The sequence below is a fragment of the Pristiophorus japonicus genome, chromosome 18, assembly GCF_044704955.1.
Source record: "Pristiophorus japonicus isolate sPriJap1 chromosome 18, sPriJap1.hap1, whole genome shotgun sequence".
Classification (NCBI taxonomy): domain Eukaryota; kingdom Metazoa; phylum Chordata; class Chondrichthyes; family Pristiophoridae; genus Pristiophorus; species Pristiophorus japonicus.
The window spans coordinates 40,612,715-40,632,148 of NC_091994.1; the positions used below are offsets into that span (position 1 = coordinate 40,612,715).

Consider the following 19,434-nt stretch of genomic DNA (forward strand, 5'->3'; position numbering starts at 1 on the left):
GGCCCAGGTAAGGCCACAGAGGCCAGAAGCTGGGGGCGCAGGGCAGGAGTCGGCAGATGATCCTACTACATCTGGTGCTGAGGAGCTCTGATTGTTGGTCGTCAATCCGCTGGGTCTGTTCTAGACAGATGAGAGCGTGGACTTCGAGGAACCTGCATCGCCACGCTCCAGAAGCCATTCCGCCCCAAGGCCATTTAGTGGTCCTCCGGTCATTCCCGCCTCCACTCTGGAGGTACTGGCCCCAAGCACCTTGCCACAGGGCACCCCATTTGTCCCCAGGATGGCGTCGACCTCGCGGAGGCCTCGTGGACGCGACAGGTCTGGTTCCCGAGCACCACATGAGAGCGGACAGATGGTACAGTTGTCCAGGAGGACTGTAGACATTGGTGACTAGCTTATCGAAGCATTGGGGGGCATATCCCGACAGCTGGCCACCATGACTGATTACATTCCACGGATGGTGGAGGCCCTGGATGCGATAGCCAGGAACACTGCTGGCACAGGCCTCCCAGTGGTCGCAGAGCATGGCACTCCACCCCTAGGTTCCGCACCACCACTGTGAATGACAGATGAGAGCAAGGACCAAGATCCTGCTTCAGCATGTTGCCCCCTTGGCACCCCCCATTCCATACCTGTACAACCACTGCCTCTGCCTTCATCCCCCCCAATGAGGCCGTGGAGCGAGGAGGGGAAGGGATAGAGGTGGGGAGAAGAAGGGGAGGGGGGAAGGAAAGTGAGGTGCATGTCCGCAGGTGATGGCTATGTTATATCTCCATCTGGGTGTATGCAATTAGTTGTAATGTATGGGGGGAGGGGACCACCCTCCTGCTTTGCATTTGTATTCTGTGTTGCTGGACATGTTGAACATTTGATTGATGTCTATGGTGGAAAAAGTGGGGTGTGGGCGGTGGTTGAGTGTTTTTTCCTGTGATACTTAGGATTTCAGACCAATGTTGGGATAAAAAATTTTTTATTTATCATAACCTTGTTGCGCATTGTCTCAGATAGCTGGACCATTACACACATGAAAGGGTTAAATAAAACTTAACTTCAATCAACGTAAACTTTAACTGGCACCAAGGTGATGGGCACCATTGATATCTGAGCTGCACACACACAGCAGTGTGTCAGCGTTGTCACTCACAGCAACGTTCTTTCAGGCAAATCGTTCAGATATCAGCTCCTCACATAAGAGTCTTGCAGCTATGTAGCCACCACGGGCCCTTTCCTGAGGTCTGGAGGGGTTCGTGGGCATGGTTGTATAGCCAGCCTGATTATCTGGCTCTAGGTCAGCGTCCAGCCCCTCATCGTCCTCTTTCTTTCTCTCCTGAGGTGGAGCATCAGTCCCTTCTGGCAATTCTTGGCTCCTCCTGATAACCACGAATTTACCGACTGGTTAGGGTTGTATAGTTGCTCCCCTCCTGAGTGGTCCAGACATCTGAAGCGCTGCTTAAGTACAGCTATTGTTTTCTGGATCACATTGCATGTGTCTCTGTGGCTCTGGTTGTATCGTTTCTCGGCCTCGGTATGGGTGTCACGCAGGGGTGTCATCAGCCAGGTGGCTAGGCCATATCGGTTATCACCAAGCATCCAGCATTGTCCTTGTGGCTGACTCTTAAAGATGTCAGAGACAGCGCTCTCACACAGGATGTGAGCCTCATTGAATGTGCCAGGACATTTGGCATTCACTGCCATGATGATCTGGTTGTGGTTGACAACTAGTTGGATCTTCAGGGAGTGAAATCCTTCTCTGTTACGAAAACGTTCTGGGTCCTGAGAAGGTGTCCGCATGGCAATGTGAGTGCACTGTATAGCTCCCTGCACTCTGGGGAACTTAGCAATGTGGTGGAATGCTCCAGCCCTGTCAGTCTGACCCTCCGTGATCATGGGGAAGCTGATAAAGTCCATGCTTCTCGCGTACAGGGCCTCCGTGACCTGGCTAATGCAGCGATGGGTTGCATGGTGAGACAGAGGACAAATCTCAATCGCAGAGGCCCGAAAGGAACCGGACACATAGAAAGACAGTGCCGTGGTGACCTTGACCTCGACCGACACTGACGTCCTGATGGCAGGCTGCATATGTGGCCTGATGAGCTCACATATTTCATTGATCACCACCTTATGGAAGCACAGTCTCCGAAGGCAGGTGTGGTCGGACACGTCAAGGTAAGACCTCTTTTCCCTGTACGTGCGGGGTGTGTATGGTCTGGACCTCCTTCTCATTCTTGCACGTCTTAAATTGGGGACATAATGATGTGCATCACATATTGAGCCATCTGCACTCTGCAGCATCTGCGTATTAATCAAGGCAGGCTGAGAAATGGCTGGCCCCATTGCAATGAAAGTATAATAGTGATTGATCAGAAGCAATAATTTCCTCACTAAAATACACCTAGAGTAAGTCCCCAATAGTCCAGAGTCTGAAAATATGTCTGTTGAGATGGTCACTTCACCTGAGAAGAATTCCAGAGTCAATGTAAACTCCCCCGAAGTTGAAGCAGCCTTTTGAATGAAGCGACCTGCGATTTTAAAAATGGCAGCCACACCGCTGGCTTTAGTTCAGAACAGTTCCACTTTTTTAGGGCGTTTTTTTGGGTGAGCGATATTGTCGGCGATATATATGCAAGATAGTGAAAGTGACGGTGGGCGATCTCTGGGCGTTAGTTTTGCCAAATTTGCTCTTTACGACAAAAAAAAATGGGCGGGCGGTATTATTGGATCTTGGCATTAATTCCGTGTGGAAAGTAACGCTGGGCGATATTATGGCCGTTGATTTCACCCATTCTGATGATTCCGCCCAAAAAAAGTGGGCGGGCGGTATTATTTTTTCCTGGTATTATGCACGTGTGGAAAGTAACGCTCGGCAATAAGTTTCTGAAAATGCCTGTCAGTTTCCATTTTGTGGCTAAATGGGCGATATATGGGCGTTATACGTCATTTCAGCGGTAAAATGGGCATTAAGTGGGCGTTAAGCAGGCAAAAAACGAGGAAACTCTAGGCCATGGAGACCAGAACTTTTGTTTTTAAACCTAGTTTATGTAGTAAATTTTACAAACTCCTCTTTAGGGTGCTTGACGTCTGTTCTGGCCTTTAACAATGGAGCCCGGGCCGAACCAGGCTCCAACAGCTCTTTTCCTGAGGTGTTCTGCACTGTCGGTGCCCATTGGGTGGTGAGGTGAGGAAAATATAGCCCAGCACAAAACCCCACTTACCCACCGAGATTTACACATAGCGGGACATAGGTGCAGCCACTGAAGATGTCTGACCCGCTCGAGGGAAATTAATCTGGGATATATTTGGGGCGATGATCTAGTGTTGGGCCTTACCACCTACATTGACCGATCTAAGTCCGGGTGAAAATGGGAAACTAAACAGAAGGAAATCCAGACCTGTTAGTCTCTATCTGAAGGAATATTGTGCAAAATAAGTAAAGCAATGTGTGGACAAGGGAGAACCAATGGATGTGGTCTATTTGGACTTTCAAAAGGCTTTTGACAAGGTCCCGCACAAGAGATTGGTGTGCAAAATCAAAGCACATGGTGTTGGGGTAATGTACTGACGTGGATAGAGAACTGGTTGGCAGACAGGAAGCAGAGAGTCGGGATAAACGGGTCCTTTTCAGAATGGCAGTCAGTGACTAGTGGAGTGCCGCAGAGCTCAGTGCTGGGACCCCAGCTATTTACAATATACATTAACGATTTAGATGAAGGAATTGAGTGTAATATCTCCAAGTTTGCAGATGCCACTAAGCTGGGTGGTGAGCTGTGAGGAGGATGCTAAGAGGCTGCAGGGTGACTTGGACAGGTTAGGTGAGTGGGCAAATTCATAGCAGATGCAGTATAATGTGGATAAATGTGAGGTTATCCATTTTGAGGGCAAAAACACGAAGGCAGAATATTATCTGAATGGCGGCAGATTAGGAAAAGGGGAGGTGCAACGAGACCTGGGTGTCATGGTTCATCAGTCATTGAAAGTTGGCACGCAGGTACAGCAGGCAGTGAAGAAGGCAAATGGTATGTTGGCCTTCATAGCTAGGGGATTTGAGTATAGGAGCAGGGAGGTCGTACTGCAGTTGTATAGGGCCTTGGTGAGGCCTCACCTGGAATATTGTGTTCAGTTTTGGTCTCCTAATCTGAGGAAGGACGTTCTTGCTATTGAGGGAGTGCAGCGAAGGTCCACCAAACTGATTCCAGGGATGGTTGGACTGACATATGAGGAGAGACTGGATCAACTGGGCCTTTATTCACTGGAGTTTAGAAGGATGAAAGGGGATCTCATAGAAACATATAAGATTCGGACGGGACTGGACAGGTTCGATGCGGGAAGAATGTTCCCAATGTTGGGGAAGTCCAGAATCAGGGGACATAGTCTTAGGATAAGAGGTAGGCCATTTAGAACTGAGATGAAGAGAAACTTCTTCACTCAGAGAATTGTTAACCTGTGGAACTCCCTGCCACAGAGAGTTGTTGATGCCAGTTCATTGGATATATTCAAGAGGGAGTTAGATATTGCCCTTACAGCTAAAGAGATCAAGGGGTATGGAGAGAAAGCAGGAAAGGGGTACTGAGGGAATGATCAGCCATGATCTCATTGAATGGCAGTGCAGGCTCGAAGGGCCAAATGGCCTACTCCTGCACGTATTTTCTATGTTTCTATGGGCCCAAGTTTCGGGTGGAGTTGCTCCTAGTTTTTTGGAGCAACTAGTTTAGTTTGGAGTATGTTAGAAATTGCAATTCTCGGATATTAGTTTGCTCCAGTTCTAGTGAGTTAGTTTAGGTTGGCTTTAGGTAAGGTACTTTTTTTTCAAAAGGGGGTGTGTCCAGCCACTCAGGCCTGTTTTGCAAGTTTCGGCAGTGAAAACTTACTACAAACTAACTTAGGATGGAGTAAGTGTCCACTTTTGTAAGTTCTGAAAAACCTTACCTAGAGTTAAGTTTAGTGCAGGCACAGCCAGAGACGGCAGGTGGGAAGCATTAAGCACAAAGGACACATCAACATCACAACAGCGGGGGGTAAGGGAAGTTAAAGGATTTTCCATAAACACCTTCACAACAACATTAAAGAAGCAAAGTACATTTAAAGCACCAAGCACTAAACGAAGCACAAAAAGTAATAAGCAACTAATTTTTTAAAAAAGTAGAAGGAACCCTGCACCTAAAGCACCAAGACAAAAGTAATAAGTAATCTGATACGTCCTTACTACACAGTATAAATGCACACGAGGCCCATGCTTGAGAGAAGGTCAGTCTGTGACCTGTCCTTTATTCCTTAGCACTCAAGTGATGAAGGTGGGTGGAGCTTCCCCTTTTATACCTGAAGGTCCAGGTTAGGATTGTCTCCCACCTAGTGGTCAGTGTTCTCACGGTGTACAACTTAGGTTAGTTTATACATGGGTTACAATGCTGGTTGAATACATGACATCACCTCCCCCCCAAAGTCTTATTGGGATCACAGGTTGAGTCTCTCTGGTGGTTTACGCTCCCTTGTAGAGCGCCTGAGTTGGGGCTCCGGTTGTTGGGCGCTGGCCTGAGTGTCTGCTGTTTGCAGTGCCTCAGGCCTGTCTGGACTGCCCACAGTGACTGGGCTCTCCTCCCTTTGGTTCCGGTGTTCGGTCACCTGTGGTGGAGTGAACTCTATATCGTGTTCTTCCTCTGCTTCTTCTATGGGGTTGCTGAACCTCCTTTTTATTTGATCCACATGTTTGCGGCAGATTTGTCCATTGGTAAGTTTAACTACCAGAATCCTATTTCTTTCTTTGGCAACCACAGTGCCTGCGAGCCATTTGGGCCCTGCAGCGTAGTTGAGGACAAAAACAGGATCATTTACATCAATACATCGCGCCCTCGCATTCCTGTCATGGTAGTGATATTGTGACTGGCACCTGCTCTCGACAATTTCTTTCATGGTGGGGTGTATAAGGGATAATCGGGTTTTGAGCGTCCTTTTCATTAGTAGCTCTGCGGGTGGAACCCCTGTGAGTGAGTGTGGTCGGGATCTATAGGCCAACAGGAGGCGTGATAAGCGGGTTTGTAGGGAACCCCCTTGGAATCTGAGCATCCCCTGTTTGATTATCTGCACTGCTCGTTCTGCCTGGCCGTTTGAGGCCGGCTTGAACAGTGCCGTTCTAACATGGTTAATTCCATTGCCTGCCATGAAGTCCTGGAATTCAGTGCTTGTGAAGCACGGGCCATTGTCGCTGACTAAGATGTCCGGTAGACCGTGGGCGGCGAACATTGCCCGTAGACTTTCTACCGTGGCAGAGGATGTGCTTGAATTTAAAATGTCACACTCGACCCATTTGGAGTCGGCGTCTACTACAACCAAAAACATTTTCCCCATGAAAGGATCTGCATAGACCACATGGATGCGTGACCAAGGCTTGGCGGGCCATGGCCAGGGGCTAAGGGGGGCTTCCCTGGGCGCATGGCCCAGCTGGGCACACGTGTTTCACCTGCGAACACAAAGTTCCAGATCTGCGTCCATCCCTGGCCACAAAACGTGTGACCTGGCAATTGCCTTCATCGTGACAATGCCCGGGTGCCCATTGTGGAGTTCTCTGATGAACACCTCTCTGCCCATCTGGGGCATGGCTACACGGTTTCCCCACAGTAGGCAATCGGCCTGAATCGAGAGTTCATCCTTGCGCCTGTGAAATGGTTTAAATTTCTCAGGGCATGCCCTGTACGTGGCTGGCCATTCCCCATTCAGGACACATTTCTTGACTAGAGACAATAGCGGGTCTCTATTTGTCCAGACTTTAATCTGACTGGCTGTCACGGGTGAGCCTTCGCTTCCGAAAGCTTCAACAGCCATGACCATCTCAGCACCATGCTCGGTAGCCCCCTCAGTGGTGGCTAGTGGGAGCCTGCTGAGTGCATCGGCGCAGTTTTCGGTGCCCAGTCTGTGCCGAATTGTGTAGTCATAGGCAGCTAACGTGAGTGCCCAACTCTGTATGCGGGCCGATGTGTTTGCATTTATGGCCTTGTTGTCGGCCAAAAGGGACGTTAGGGGTTTGTGATCTGTCTCCAGCTCAAATTTCCTGCCAAACAGGTACTGGTGCATTTTCTTTACCGCATATACACATGCGAGCGCCTCTTTTTCTACCATCCCGTAGCCCCTTTCTGCCTGGGACAGACTCCTGGAGGCATAAGCTACCGGCTGTAACTGACCCTTGGCATTGACATGCTGCAACACACACCCGACACCATAGGACGACGCATCGCACGTTAACACAAGTTTCTTACATGGGTCATATAGCGTTAACAGATTATTGGAACATAACAAATTGCGTGCTCTATTAAAAGCCCTTTCCTGGCTGTCCCCCCAGACCCATTCGCGACCTTTGCATAGGAGCACGTGTAGCGGCTCCAGCAGCGTGCTCAATTTGGGAAGAAAGTTACCAAAATAGTTCAGGAGCCCCAGGAACGAACTCAGCTCCGTCGTGTTACAGGGTCTGGGTGCTCTCTGGATCGCTTCCGTCTTGGATGCAGTAGGGCTGATCCCGTCTGCTGCTACCCTCATCCCCAGGAATTCTACCTCTGGAGCTAGGAAGACGCACTTCGCCTTTTTCAGTCGCAGACCTACCCGGTCCAGTCTGCGTAGCACCTCCTCCAGGTTGTGGAGGTGTTCTTCAGTATCGTAACCCGTAATGAGGATGTCGTCCTGAAAAACCACCGTCCCTGGAATCGACTTGAGGAAGCTTTCCATATTTCGTTGGAAGATCGCGGCGGCCGAGCGAACCCTGAACGGACATCTGTTGTACTCAAACAACCCCTTGTGTATCGTGATGGTGGTCAGCTTCTTCGACTCACCAGCTCCTGGGTCATGTAAGCTGAGGTCTGGTCCAATTTTGAAAAAAGTTTGCCACCGGATAGCGTCGTAAAGAGGTCCTCCACTCTCGGTAGCGGGTACTGGTCTTGGAGTGACACCCGATTGATGGTGGCCTTGTAATCGCCACATATCCTGACCGACCCATCCGCCTTGAGCACTGGCACAATCGGGCTCGCCCAGTCACTGAATTCGACTGGCGAGATGATGCCTTCCCTCAACAGGCGGTCTAATTCGCCTTCTATCTTTTCCCGCATCACGTACGGCACCGCTCTGGCCTTGTGGTGTACTGGCCTGGCGTCCGGGTTTATGTGAATCACTACCTTGGCCCCCATGAAAGTGCCATTGCCGGGTTGAAATAATGAGTCAAATTTGTCCAGGACCTGTGAGCATGATACTCGCTCCACAGAGGAAATTGCATTGACATCGCCCCATTTCCAGTTCATGCCAGCAAGCCAACTCCTCCCCAGTAGTGCGGAACCGTCCCCTGGGACAATCCAGAGTGGCAACCTGTTCTCCGAATCTTTGTGGGTCACGACTACCGTGGCGCTGCCTAGCACCGGAATGATCTGCTTTGTGTAAGTCCGTAGCTGTGCGTCAATCGGCGATAATTTTGGCCTCCTGGCCTTGGATGCCCACAACCTTTCGAACTGTTTGATACCCATCAGGGACTGGCTGGCACCCGTGTCTAACTCCATTGATACTGGGATGCCATTGAGGAGTACTTTCATCATTATCGGTGGCGTCCTGGTGTATGAACTGTATACGTGCGCCACATGAACTCGCTGAACTTCAGCTTCCAACGATTTCCCCCAGTGTCCATTTCTGCAATTTCTGCAGGTATTTTGCTCATCTCTGCAAACTCCGGCTGAATGTATGCCTCCACGCCTCCAGCATGAGTTGCGGTTTGAAACAAAAGGTCCCTTGCCAGTTGATCGTCGCTGACTGCCCCTGTTATTGTTCTTGAGTGCACCATTAACAGGTGTTGATGGCCCCATTACTGGCCGCATTGTCCCTTGCAATGGCGTGAATCGCTGTTCAGCTTGCCTATGTCTCTGTCGAACTCCCCCTCTGGGTTCGACTACATGTTGGGGCATACCTGACTGTCCTTGTCTGCCTGGAGAACTGTGTGCTGCTTTAACAATGTTGAATCTCTGTCGCAACCATTCCTTAACACAGTACCTCTCGTCTGTTCTGCTAGTGGCCATGCTCGCGTGGTTTAAATCCCATTTTCTTGTCGCCATTGATACGTCCTTACTACACAGTATAAATGCACACGAGGCCCATGCTTGAGAGAAGGTCAGTCTGTGACCTGTCCTTTATTCCTTAGCACTCAAGTGATGAAGGTGGGTGGAGCTTCCCCTTTTATACCTGAAGGTCCAGGTTAGGAGTGTCTCCCACCTAGTGGTCAGTGTTCTCATGGTGTACAACTTAGGTTAGTTTATACATGGGTTACAAAGCTGGTTGAATACATGACATAATCAATCAATAAAAAATAGAAGTCCTACCTTTATGTGAACGGAAGGTGTCTCTGTCAGTGTCTCTCTCTGTATTGTCTCTCTCTCTCTGTATCTGACAGTGAGGGGTGCGGGGAGTTGGGGGGGCGGGTGTGTGTGTGGTGTGTGTGTGTATGTGTGGGAGTGGCGGGGGGGGAGTATGGGAGGGGTGGGGTGTGTGTGGGGGGGGTTGGGAGGGGGTGTATGTGTGTGGGGGTGGGTATGAGGGGTTATGTGTGTGTGGGGGGGGTGGGAGGGGGTGTGTGTGGGGGGATGGGAGGGGGGGTGTGTGTGGGGGGGTGGGAGGGGTGTGTGTGTGTGTGGGGGGGCTGGGGGGGGTCTGTGTGTGTGTGTGGGGGGGTGGGGGGGTGTGTGAGGGTGAGTGGGAGGGGGGTGGTGTGTGTGTGGGGGGGTGTGTGTGGGGGTGTGTGTGGGGGGTGGGGGGGGTGTGTGTGGGGGGTGTGGGGGAGAGGCTGGAAGGAGGCACCCCTGCTCTCTCCTCCGGCCCTTCGATCATTGAGTTCCCCCCCAACCCATGCTCCCTCCAATCCCTGCTCTCTCCTCCGGCCCTTCGATCATTGAGTGCCCCCCAACCCACGCTCCTCCATCCCTTGCCACGCTCCCCCCTCCATCTGTTGCCACGCTCCCCCCCTCCCCATCCCGGTTGCCACGCCCCCCCCACCCCCTCCCGTTACCCACGTCCCCCACCTTCCCGGTATCCACGTCCCCCCTCCCTTCCTGGTACCCACGTCCCCCCCCTTCCCGGTATCCTCGTACCCCCTCCCCTCCCGGTATCCATGTCCCCCCCCCCCCCTTCCCCTCCCCCCTCCCGGTACCATGCCCCCCCCCCAGTACCCGCACCCCCCCCGGTACCCACGCTCTCGCGAGCCATTGCGCAGGCGCGCATGCTCCAGCGCGCCTGCACACTGCCGGCTCTGAGAAGAAGGCATGATCCCTAGCCCCGCCCCCCTGCAGGCAGTCTCCTCCCCAGGGAGACTACGCTGCGCCACGCCACGCCACTCCACGCCATGGTCCAGGAGGACCGGAGAATTGCTACAGAATATTCCGGCGCACCTTCGAGCCCAGGCAGGTCACGTAAGTCTCGGAGGTGCGCCGTTTTCATCAGATGCCGAAACTTGGGCCCTATGTTTCTACGTTTCCTTTAGTATGTGCTAGCCAGGTAATTAATGGTGACTGTCATCATCATCATCATAGGCGGTCCCTCGAACGAGGATGACTTCCTTCCACATGAGTTCACAGATGTTTCAATGAAGGACCCGATGTTCCAGTCCTGAACTCCAATCAAAGGGTATGGAAGATGCCTGTGCATGGATTTTTTTTAGCATGTGGTGACCGTTGCACACCAGCCACCGCACGGGCTCGACAGAACTCGGCCTTTGTCCAGTGTCAAGGGTTAACCAGGAAAACTGGAGAACTGCTCTGCTGCATGGACCTAGTGCACGCACATATCGCAGTGTTGGCTGGCCCATGCTGTCCCTGGGCCCTCTGCTCTTTTGGGCCCCGTACCCTCATTTGCCGCACCTCCGACACGGTCTAGCCTTTCATGACCACCTGACGTCTGCAAGCCACTGTAATGATACAAGGTATATACACTGCTTCTTGCAGGCCTATGGATGCAACCCTTGAAAATTGCAATTTCCCAAATTCAAAGTATTCATTTTCAGCAGCTGGAGAGAAATGGAGCTGGGGCTATCCCAGCATCCGTAATGATCGCGAACACTTGCTGGTAAAAGTATGGAGAATTTGTGCTATTGCTGTGAACACTGGGAGCTTCCATAACTTGCATGTGCTTTCTCTTCTCTGGTGATAGAATGCAAGAGAAACTCTTGCAATGGGATGGATGCGAAGAGAAAAGAAGACAGAAAATGATGAGTAAAATAGAGAAAAGGATAAGAAAGTGGGGCAAAATATATTAAGAAAAAGACTTTATCAATCAAAAGCTTGATGAAATCTTCTATGCATGACATGTATACTTTGTTACACCCACATTCAGTCAGTTGATTATACCAATTGAAAGTTGGTCTGTTGTAGTTTGTTGTAATCTTCCTGATGTAGTAGGTCGATTGCATGCCTCATGGGATGCGCATATTGAGTTTATTTTTGGTGCATTAACTATAAAGTGGAGAGCTCCAGATACTGCTATTTTAATGGTTGCACTAAAGCATCCATCAGCTGAAGAATCTGCGAAGACTATAGCTTCAGTAGAGCAGACCCATTGCGATTCTTTATTGGTTTGTTTGTTTCACAAAAATAACTTGAAATTTCAAATCTGATAATTACAGTTTTCAATTTCTCTCCTCCTAATACAAAGGTGGCCCTTTTCCGTATAAGTCTAGATAGTGAATGTTGGCAAGTAATTTAGCCTTAAAGAACATCACAGTTTACTTTAAAATTCTCATCCTTATTCTCAAATCTCTCCATGGCCCCACGTCTCTCAATCTCTGGAATCTCCTCCAGTCCTACAGCCGTGGCCATGCAGCGCTCGAGGGGTCGCGTACAGTCGGTGAGCCACCTTTTAAATTGAGAAAACCGCGCTTGCACGGAATTTTGATTGAGCTGCGCAACCTGTTAAAGGGACCTCACAGCCCAAAAAGAAATTACAGGGAACATTGCCCACAACCCCCCCGAGACATCTGCGCACTTCCAATTTTGGCCTTTTGAGCATCCCTGATTATAATCGTTCTTCCATCGGTGGCCATGCCTTCAGCTGTCTAGGCCCTAAGTCACTGTTTAATGTGAGAAACAGGGCACAGCAAGCTCCCACAAACAGCAATGTGATAATGACCAGATCATCTGTTTTTATGTTATGTTGATTGAGGAATAAATATTGTCCAGGACACCAGGGATAACTCCCATGCTCTTCGAAATAGTGCCATGCGATCTTTTACTTCCACCCGAGAGGGCAGATGGGACCTCGGTTTAACGTCGCATCTGAAAGACAGCATCTCCGACAGTGCAGCACTCCCTCAGCACTGCAATGGAGTGTCAGCCTAGATTTATGTGCTTAAGTCCTGGAGTGGGATTTGCACCCACAACCTTCTGACGCAGAAGCGAGTGTGCTACCCACTGAGCCACTGGCTGACTCCAAATTCCAGCTAATTCTTTTCACCTCTTTAAGCCGATGGTGCGGAAGCCAATTATAGACCTTGAACTTCCTCTGTATTTCCATCCAGAGACACGCATAAACGAGGCGCAAATCAATTACATGGCCTAATAAATCCTGGAATTCGGGGCGCAATTGAGTTAAGCGCGTAGGGTCAATTTGCCCATATTTCTTCGATCTTTAATGGCTGACTATCGATCCTGCTACCCAAACACATATCCGCACATAAAACCGCCCCACCGCCACATTACAGCGTCTCATATACGAGCTTCCTGCAGTTGTACTTGCTCAGAGGCCCTCGTCAAATTGCGATCAGATTTTCAGGCGCAGCAGGAAACAAATTCATTTTTCTGATGTTTTATTGCAATTTTTTGAGCAATAAAAAAAAATCCTCACTGAGAGCTGCCCTATATTTCTTTTAATGCATTTTTATTGCACATTAAAAACTGAAAGGCTTCCCAAATTGCAGGTCCTTAAACATGCTGTGCCTGATATGCATGAATGATGGTTAAATGAGTTGAAACTTGACTTTTAATACTTAAAGAAGAGAAATATATGTTGTGAGCCCGGCACTTTCCTTGAGGCCCGATCGCTTATACTGATTTACACCCATTTTATGTTTGGCCATATTCTAATGAGATTTGTAGGATATTTGAGTGTTACTCGACATCATGGAGTATACAGCACATAAACAGTCCATGGCAGCATTTATGGTCCACTCGAGCCTCCTCACCTCCTTCCTCATCTCTTCTTAGGCGGTCCCTCGTATCGAGGATGACTTGCTTCCACACCAAAAAAGGATGAGTTCACAGGTATTTCAATGAAGGCCCTGACATTCCAGGTCCCGAACTACATATTGAAGGGTGGAGGATGCCTGTGCGTGGATTTTTTTAACGTGTGGTGGCCGTTGCACACCAGCCGCCACATGGGTTTGACAGAGCTAGGTCTTGTTCCAGTGGCAAGGATTAACCAAGACGACTGGAGACCTGCTCTGCTGCATGGACCTAGTGTGGGCACATATGGGCAGTGTGGGCTGGCCCATGCTGCCCCTGGGCCCTCGGTTCTTCTGGGCCCCAAAGTCACGCCTCTCCTGGGCCCTGATCACTTCGCTCTACAATCTCTTGCCGCTCCTTCGCCCCAACCTCGCTGCTCCTCTGCTCCAACCTTGCCGCCTCTCCTGTTGTACTTGCCCACAGTCCAATCAGCGACCTGGATTTTGGTGATGTCCAATCCAGTCACTCTTCTCCAAGTCGTCGCCTTCCTGCACCAGCTCGCGCGGCTCCCTAAAGTGGCCTCCATGCTGCTCCTGGGCCGCCACCCCTCCGCTCCTTTTATGGCCCGACCTGCTTCCTCATCTAACTTTATCAACACAACCCTCTATTCCCTTCTCCCTCATATACCCAGCATCTGACATCGGCAGAATGGGTGCGGAAATGGGGCAAATTTCCGGGTCTAGCACCAGGGTTGTGCCCACGGAGGAAATTCCAGGCTGTAGAGCCCAATGCTTGCCCAGCTGATATCAACTAACTCAACACAGACTAGAGATTAAACCTGAGACATTACTGGTCGAACGGCGCATTGAGCCACTAAGCTATGAGTTCACGGACGGGATTTTCTTCTTCTGTACCTCCAGTTTGCAATGATAATGGAGAAGGCAGGGGTGGAAAATCAGGGATGGAAGTGTGTCGTCTGATCACCGCCTAGATCTTTACCCGTAGCAATCTTCCAGCATCACAACCACCAGATGCCGGAAGCACCTGACCATATATGGGTGGGTGTATTCTAATAAGTCGGGAATGATGGGTTGGCAACATTCATCACATGTTCTACCATTTCCACCCTAGTACTGCTGGACGCTGGGAATGCCAGCAGTGTGCAGTGGTGCTAGATAAAGTGCAATGCAGCAAATACATCAAAGGGACAAAGCTAGGAGAACAGTTAAGGTACCATCGATGAAGATGTTTGGTTGGTAGATTATAGCTAGTTTCTCCATGGCAACAACAATTTGAACTCTTTAAACTGTTGCTGGCATCGCATGCAACAGCAGTAATGATTTCCTGCCTCCCAGATTCACATAAAGCTGACTCCACATACGTAAATAAGGCTAACCTCGGAAAAGCAGAGGTTCTTCTCTGACACACTTTCGGCAGCATTCCCACAAGAGGGTCAAATCACAGGCCGCAACTATTAAGTTTTTTACCCTGCATCTCTAAAATAAAATGCATTGGCCCATTGAGAATAACGCGAGGCAAGCAGCACTCACCATTATTTTGGAGTAAACCCAGAGTCCACACATGCACAGTAAAACGCGGAAATCAGGAAATTGCCATCTGACCTACCCTGCTCCTCCATAGGCTGCATTATAATGGTACCTCACCAATAGACGTGGCATTAAAATATACGTAACTGTGTGAAGTTGCGGTACTTATCCATCAATTACCCAGTAAACATGGCAGAAAAAGTTAAGGTTGGTACATTCAGGTGTAAGTGAATTATTAATAGTGTGATAAGTCATAATTACAGCCAAACAACCTCTCAAGCCTTGAAAATTTAATTTTACAAGTGTGGAGTCTCATTCCTTCAGAATTTAGTTAGTGTTGGAGTTTTTTTTAAATTAAAATTAAATTAAACTTTTTTTTAGCTTTTTATTTCTGTCTCTTTTATCTCTCTCTCTCTTAATCCCACCTTGCTCTCCTGCTCTTTATTTTGCTTTCTGTACGTGATTTAAATTTAATTTATGCTTCCTGGTTTAAACTCTGTCTGATACAGTGATCTGATTGGTTGAAGAGCCACACTGTTGCTTGACCTATGTACAGATGCCACAGATCCCCTGTAGAGGGCACCACGCTGGATCAGACACAGGTTCCAACTCACAAGCCCGCGTAAAGTCTGTGGGCAGCTGTCAGTGTAGTGAATTGCAAGCCTTCGCTGCTGACTGCAAAATCCGGGCCATTGTCATCACTGATATATAACAGCAGAAATTGCACAAATGGTGGAGCAGCGCAATTGTGGAAAAGTTCCAGCAAGGAGGCATAAAATGTGATGGAACGCAGATCTGGTAGGTCTCTGCTCCATTGATGAAAAAAAACAAAGAAATTGTGCTCTGGGAGACCAGGCACTTCTGCCCACCCCCATTACGACACCCGGCAGTTTGGAGCATGCCCCTGTTAGGCCCAGCGGCGGCCTGTGTTTGCTGAAAGGTGGTGTCGCTCCCATTATGGGCTTAAAATGCAGCCTGAAGCTGCAAAATGTAATGTATTTGCTTCATGGATTCTTTGCTTAAGAATTCATAGCAACACATTGCTATTAAGAACTAATTACACTACACTTTACAATTCATCCACCAGGCTCACAACCACCTGCCTCATCATGGACCCCCCGAACCCAACTGGCTGGGGTTTTATTGGGTCTTGTCAACATCATGTGACTGGCTAAGCCACTCCTAACTCAACAGCTCTACAACTATTTTGTGTAGAAACAATCAAGTGCCCCCTGATTAAAGGGTTGGGCTGGGGGGGGGGGAGGGGGGCACACTCCAAAACCTTTTCAAGTGCCCCTTTTTTTTTGTCGTTTTTTTTTTGAGGGCACCAAAAACACAAATTATATAAGCGCCCCCTGGCTAAAAAGGGGGGGGGGCACTAAAACTGCCAAACTTAAATAAATTAAACTTTGGATATGGTTCAAATTAACATTTGGTTACCGAGGGTGATGATGCACTCCAGTCCCTCCAGCGCCCACCTCTCGCGGAAGGCCTGGCTCGGATGTAACTGTGGAAGAGAGGCAGGTAGTCGGGCTGTATGACCCGCTCGACTGCCCGCTGCCTGGACCGGCTGATGGCCCCTTTGGCTGTGCCCAGAAGCAGTCCTACAAGGAGGCCTTCCGACCTGCCCGCTCCCCTCCGCACAGGGTGCCCAAAGATCAGGAGTGTGGGACTGAAGTGCAACCAGAATTTGAGGAGCAGCCCCTTCAAATATTGAAGGAGGGGCTGCAACCTCACACATTCAATAAAAGCGTGGAGCACGGACTCTTCCAGACCGCAGAAATTGCAGGCAGCCTGGGAGCCCATGAGCCGACTTAAAAACTTACTGCACGGAACTGCTCCATGCAACACCCTCCAGGCCAAGTCCCCAATAAATAGAGGGAGGACTCCCGCGTAGAGTGCGGATAGAGGGGGACCGCTGCCTCCTCCGGACAGCAAGATGATGGGCCATGGTGTGTCCGGATGGCAGACGAGGATGGCAAGATGGAGAGTGTGCAAGAGCAGCCTGTACAGGAATCCCCTCACAACAGCTCTACAAGTCTTTTATTGCATCATAGCGGGGTATTGGGAAAAGTTTTCAATAAGCAAACAAACCTGTGAGCATACTCACAGGTGCATACATTACACAAAAGTGACTGGCAATCAATGCCATAGCGGCCATAAAGTACTCCTTGACATTTTAAAACCAGTTCTGGCCTGCTCATCCCTGCTCCATTCTTTGGAAGTCACCAGAAACAAAACTAAATTAACCCATGTCATTTGTAATCAAAAGGCACTCAGGAGCTGGTGTGCAGAGTTTTACGGCCATACTGCTGTGAATTCCATAAAATCCCAGTGCCTGATGATTTAGATGATGCACCAGTATTTCTTTTTTATTGAGAGAGTTTGGTGAAGGGCCAAGGCCTGTAGTGTAGAACAGAAGACAAGATAAATAAAGAAGTGAAATAAAAACAGAAATGCTGGAAATCTCAGCAGGTCAGGCAGCATCTGTGGAGAGAAACAGAGTTAACGTTTCGGGTTTATGACCCTTCGTCAGAACTGGAAAAGTTCGAGATGTAACAGATTCTTACGGAAGTGCAGGGGCACTCAAAGGGGATGGGGAGGAAAGAACAAAAGGGAAGGTATGTGATAGGGTGGAAGGCAGGAGAGATTAGAGAGACAAAAGGGATGATGGGCAAAAATGAGATGACAATGGCACAAGTTAGGAAACAAAAGATGAGTCTAGATAGGATGTGAATGGCGGAGTCATCACCTGCTGCCATGGGAAAGAGAAAAAAAGGGGGGTTTGTACAAAATAAAGGAGGACAAGGATAAGAAATATGGGCAGAGGTTATGGTCTAAAAGTAGTTGTGTGATGCCAAGCTCGTGTTTTAAAAGCCTGAACAGTATAGGAAGGGGTGAGGAAATCCTGGGGGAAAACAAAGTGAGAGTAGGAGATGGTTTAAAGTGAGTTTTTTTTTCAAAAATAGGGGAGGAAGAATGTCTAGAATTTCATATTTGAAACTTAGGGGGAACGGGAGAGAAGAGTTCAAAGTATACACAGATTTAAAAAGACTACAGCAACTGCTGTGTTCAATCTGACAATCGCATTCAATAGCCCTCCAGAAATGATTATGTAGCTTTATACAACAATGAATTTCTGAGGTTGTAGACTAACTGTTGTGCACTTAAAAGCTCTGAGGAGACAGAAAACGTGGCCTTATAGTATTAATACCACACTATGTTATCTAGTAGTATGTCAGGAGTCTGGAATGGGTTCCACTCAGATATATTTATACGTGCTTAATAAAATCTCGAGATCAGGAACATTTGCGGTAAGGAATTACTATCTGAAAGAGTATAATAATTACACCTATTTCTTTGTTCTTATTTTACTGGCTTTAAGCCTGTAAGAGATATATATACCCTTGAGCATGATGTTGTACAGACCACTTGTATTAAGTATGATTATAGAAATAACAGCATTTTGTAACTTGCATTGCAAAAAATAAAGTATAGCTATTATTTGAATGAATCTTTTTCAAATAAATATTTCCATTCCCCGAAAGAAATTGAAATTCTCAAGACTATGTAAGGGATTGACAAATTATTCACTGCGGTGAAAAGTTCCAAAACAAGCAATACAGTTAAAAATTAAGAAGGTTGCCAGTTTTTTGAGGCAGTAATCTCGGGCGGTGGATACATTTAGCGGCGCGCAAAGGTTTGCGTCGGCAGCCAAAAAATTCAGCAGCTGACAGTGGAGTGGAACGCTAATGGAAGCGTTCCACACTTATCTTAGAGTGCTAGGTCAGGTGAGCAACTGAATATGTTGAGCTAAAGAGCCGGCTTCGTAGCAGCCTAAGAGAGGCCTCCCTGTGATTAAAAAAAAAAAGAGCAAAAAACACAAAAAACATTCCCGATATATTACTCACCCCAAATAAAGTTAAATCGTAAAAAGAAAAAAACAATCACACTTACCTCGTGCAGGCATTCCTTCGCTCACTGCCGCTGGGACAGCTCTGCATGCCAGCTTTCTCTGGGAGGGTCACTACGGGGCGCTACAGGTTCAGCGCAAAATACATTTCGAAATCAGGTCCATACCGGGGACGTTGTACACCGGCGCGATGCTCCCGGGCGGTACTCCTCTGCGCCGCAGGTACCGGCTCACTGAAATTGCCGAGCGGCACCAATGCCGGGGCTCGCAGCTGCCAACTCTTTACCGCCCCTGTTCCAACCATCGCGAGGGGCAGTATCCCAGCGAATTTTCAATCCTAATGGTAAGCTGGACAGTAGGACAGATCTTTTCCATCCAAAGGGTATTGAAATTGTGGAATACCATTGAAACGAAGAGTGTAAAAGATTCAAAACAAGTAATAGTATGTGTTTCTGGAGTGGGAAGGGATTGAGGGATACGGTGATGCGACAAGTTTCAGGTCTACCTTAGATAGTCTTTCAGGTACAGTGGTGATGGTCACTCCCGTCGGTGGTCTGACCATCTTCTCTTCAGTTGTGAGCCCATACGACCTGGTAACTAACTATCCGATCGTGGAACCCAGGGGTATTGCAATATGGCTTTCTTGTGAACTGAACTGGATATTGTGTCTTTTGCATGGGCCCTCGTGCACTTCTCCAATCTTTTCAAAGGTCGGTCAAGAAACACTTTAGTGAGACAAGGCTAGATTCATCCAACTTCTCTTCTCTCCATGTAAAATGAGGATAAATAACAAACTTGCTTTTGGCATTACCTT

General features: G+C 48.6%; 1 long non-coding RNA gene across 2 annotated transcripts in view; it reads right to left on the minus strand.

Annotated features, from left to right (window-relative positions):
- LOC139229217 (uncharacterized) overlaps positions 1–18,723 on the minus strand; it is a 46,054-nt gene extending 27,331 nt beyond the window's left edge. For both annotated transcript variants that reach the window (XR_011587690.1, XR_011587689.1), the window contains exon 1: positions 18,665–18,723. This is a non-coding gene — a long non-coding RNA (uncharacterized lncRNA). The remainder of the gene's footprint in view (positions 1–18,664) is intronic.
- Between the last annotated feature and the right edge of the window lie 711 nt (positions 18,724–19,434).